We start from the raw sequence: 4,297 nt of genomic DNA, 5'->3' as shown, positions 1-4,297 counted from the left end.
TTGAGGACAATACTGTTAAAATGAAAGAAAATGTCATTTCAGAAGATAATAAGAAACTTCTTATAAAAAATATCAGACTATACTAGTTTGGGGAGGGAGTGGGGTGAGAAGAGATAAAGCCATTGTTGCTTTCAAACAATAAACATCATGAGTGAAGGAATTAAATGATTTATGGATCATTTATTGAGTGTTTACTGGATGCAGGGCCCAGTGCTAAGTTCTGGGGACACAAATAGGACAGTGAATCAGTCCCCCGTCTCCAGGAGCTCCCATTTTAATGAGGGAGAGAACAGATGGAAGGTTTCAGCTGTGAGGCAGATGGAGAGGAACCAGGGTTCCTTTTGGGGAAGAGCAGCAAAGTACATATTAATGTTTCTTTTTAAATATTATTTCCACTATCAGGGGCAGCTAGGTAGTGGGCAGTAGATAGAACACAGGCCCTGAAGCCAGGAGGACCTGAGTTCAAATCCGGCCTCAGACCAAACACTTGACACTTACTAGCTGTGTGAACCTGGGCAAGTCACTTAACCCCAATTGCCTAATATATATTTGGGACAGCAAGGTGGTACAATGGATAGAGCACTGGCTTTGGAGTCAGGAGGACCTGAGTTCTAATCTAAACTCAGACTCTTGGCACTTACTAGATGTATGACCCTGGGCAAGTCAATTAACCCTAATTACCTCACCAAAAAAAATCATGTTTGTTTATGATGCTGAACCATTGGACAGGACCAAGGATTTTGGTGGGTCTGGGTCTTCAGTGGCTGTGGCTGCGGCCCCTGCAGGAGCAGTCTGTCCCCAGGGGCTGCTTCACAAGAGCGTGCTGAGGGCACTGGGCTGGGAGTGTGGCTGCTCCCAAGGCTCGTGGGCTTTGGGTCCTGGGCTGTTTCCAGGAAGTCTGTGGTCAATGTGGTGGTGGTGGGGTTTGACCTGTCTGGCACATGCTGCCTCCCATCTCGCCCTCAGGGGGCCCTGCTGCTCCAGCTAGCCTGGCTTGCCTGCTTCATGTTGCGATTGGCCGGCAGCTGATGAGAATGGCTGGCCCCTTCTCTACAGGGGCTGCTTCCCCAGATGGTGGCTGTGAGGCCGTGGCTGGAAGGAGGACCGGTGATCTTGGATGTGCTTCCACCCCATGGCTCCTAGGCCTATCTGCCTATTGGTGGCAGTTTGTTAGCATTGTTGCTGGTGGTGTTCATCCATGAAGCAGTGTGTTACTCTAATTGAGAAGACAGAAAGATTGATCTGCAGAAAGGAAGGCGGCAGCTGATGCCAATAACTCTGATGAGGAAAACAGTCTCCCTTGTTCTCTCTGGTTGCCTGCAGATCACCTATATAAGTAGTCTAGCCCAGGTTTTTTGGCTGCTTTGTATAAGCTGCTTCTATATCTCTGGGGAGAGTTTCATGGCAGTGGGTTACACCTCAAGATGTTAGAGGTCTTAAGACGTAGCATCGCTGGAAGAGCTCAGGAAATGATGCTGCTGTGTTCCCAGGTCAGCAGCTACTGTCCTTGACTGCACCCTCTGGCCCCTTTCCTATTCTCTTGGCCATGGTTGCATAAGTATTTGTGGGACCCTTGTAGTTAGAGGACAGGGGATCCTGTCTGACAGTGACTGATATGAGCATCTGAAGGAGACACAGGGCAGGAGGGAGATCCTCAAATGTTGCCAAGCAGTTCCTGGGAAACCAGGCTAAGGAAAAGTGTGGCATATTTAGGCTATCCCACAAGCCCCTGGGCCAGAGCATGATGATGGCAGAGGGTAGGCCTATGGTTCCTTGAGTCTCCAGTCGTCTTTGTCTTATTGTGGGGCTGATTTCTTCCTTTGATCTCTACCCCCTTACTCCTGCACATTTGGAAGTTATATGATTATGAACAAGACACTTCATCCTCACAATCCCCAAGCAGTAAAAAGAGTGATGAATTTGGAGTTATGAGACCCGAGTTCAAAACTCAAAACTCAGGAATCAATAGACAATTTTCTATCAAGCTTAATAAGAGCCCTAGATGAAACTAGACTGTTGGTAGGTGTACAAAGACCTATCAGACGTTGTACTTGCCTTCACAGAGCTTACAGTCAAGCCAGTGTGGCCAAACTAAGGTACAAACAATAGGAAGAAAACACTTTGGTGATGATCTGCATGAACTCAATGACCCACAAGGTAGGTCTGACATGGAACACTCATGGAAAGCTCCATGGAGCTTGAGCTGGGGCTTCAATTTGGTAGGAAGACAAATGGCATTTGAACAAAGACATGTTTCTTAGAAAATTAATTCCCCTAATTAAATACCTTCAATGGCTCCTCATTGCCCGTGGAATATGGATGCCAAGCACTTCATTCTGGCAGTCAAGGTCCTATGTCATTTGGCCTCAATGAAGCTTTCCTGCCTTATTTCTTATCACTCCTCTTCCCTCCCCTCCCCTCTTCTCCAACCAGCTATTCTGAAGACCATTCTTAAAACATGCAGTGCAAATTCCTACTTCTGCTCCTTTGCTCATAATGTTTCTTTAGATGGGAATGCCATTTCTCCCACCTACACCTGTTGAAATCCAGCCATTCTTCAAGCTTACCTCCTCCATGTTTTCCCTGATCATCCCAACCAGCTATGTTTACTTCCTCCTTTGGTCTCCCATAACTCCGTTTCTCTGTGACAGCATTAATCAATTAATCCTGTGGAATATTGCTTGATCTCCCCTCAAACATCCAGGCAATCACTTAGATGAGTTTTGAACTCAGGTCTCATAACTCCAAATTCATCACTCTTTTTACTGCTTGGGGATCATGGAGACGAAGTGTCTTGTTTATAGTCACATAACTTCCAAGTGCCCAGGCCAGGTCCTGGAGTCTTTCCATTGGGTCAAATTGCCTCTCAAAACTCTTATAGCAACCGGACTTGGAGATGGGACCAACTTGGGTCTGAGTTTGGCCTCCATGTCACCATCAGCCACTCAGGTCCAAAGGAGCATAGACTTAGAGCTAAAAGGGACCCTGATAGTTATGGGATGATTCTACCATTTCTCATCTCAGTTTCTTTCTTGGTAGAGTGGGAACAAGAGCTGTCATATCCAGCTCACAAGGTTTTAGTGAAGATAAAATCAGAGAACACTTTTAAACCTTAAAATTGCTCTGCATCTCAGCAATACAATGATCCAAGACAATTGCAAAGGACTCAAGATGAAAAATGCTGTCCACCTCCAGAGAAAGAACTGATGGTGTCTGAATACTGACTGAAGTGTACTCTTTTTCACTTTCTTTATTTTTTGTGTGTTTTTTTTTCCTTTGGGTCTGTGCCTTCTTTCACAACGTGACTAATATGGAAATATGTTTTTCATGATTGCACATGTATAACCTATATCAAATTGCTTACCATCTCAGGGAGGGGAGGGAGGATAGAGTTTGGAACTCAAAACTTAAAAAGAACCCCAAATCTTAAAAATTATTTTTACATGTAATTGGGAAAAATATTATTGATTAAAAATCACTTTAGCTCTCTTTCCTCTCAGCCCAGGCGGCGGCAGCATGGGTAAGTGCCTTGGTCTTCGTACTGCTAGAAAGCTCCGAAGCCACAGGAGAGACCAAAAGTGGCATGACAAACAATATAAGAAAGCTCATTTGGGCACTGCCTTGAAGGCCAACCCATGCAGAAGGGATCGTCTTGGAAAAAGTTGGTGTGGAAGCCAAGCAGCCCAATTCTGCCCTCGGGAAGCGTGCGAGAGTCCAGCTGATTAAGAATGGCAAAAAAATCACTGCCTTTGTTCCCAATGTTGGTTGCTTGAACTTTGTTGAGGAAAATGATGACGTTTTGGTTGCTGGATTTGGTTGAAAAGGTCATGCTGTTGGTGATATTCCTGGAGTCCGATTCAAGGTTGTAAAAGTTGCGAATGTTTCTCTTCTGGCCTTGTACAAAGGCAAGAAGGAAAGACCAAGATCATAAAAATTGTATGATGTCTTTGTCATAGTGAAAAATTTTCATGTAAAAAAAATCACTTTAAAGATACTATGATTGAGTTGAACTGAATGTACAGAATGATTCAGTGGAAAGTGTGATAGACTAAGAGTTAGAGATCTGGGTTTGAATCTCTGCTTTGTCACTTGCTATCTGTGTGACTTTGGGTAAGTTAATTTCTCTGAGACTCAGTTTCCACATTTGTAAAATGAAGGAATTGGATTAGGTAGCCTTTGAGGTCTTTTCCAGTTCTAAATATATCATCCCATGATCCCATGCATTGGAAATATGTAGAATTTGTTTCTTAAAGTTTTGAACAGTACATAGTTCAGAGCTCTTGGGAAATAATTAAAA

General features: G+C 44.2%; 1 pseudogene; it reads left to right on the top strand.

The window, feature by feature from the left end:
• The first annotated feature begins 3,510 nt into the window (after nt 1–3,510).
• LOC114026826 lies at nt 3,511–3,931 on the top strand (annotated as a pseudogene).
• The last annotated feature ends 366 nt before the right edge of the window (nt 3,932–4,297 follow it).

Source organism: Vombatus ursinus, unplaced genomic scaffold, assembly GCF_900497805.2.
Source record: "Vombatus ursinus unplaced genomic scaffold, bare-nosed wombat genome assembly UNPS02014847.1, whole genome shotgun sequence".
NCBI lineage: Eukaryota > Metazoa > Chordata > Mammalia > Diprotodontia > Vombatidae > Vombatus > Vombatus ursinus.
The sequence above is the reverse complement of the archived record's forward strand: the minus strand, read 5'-3'. Positions and strand labels throughout refer to the sequence as shown.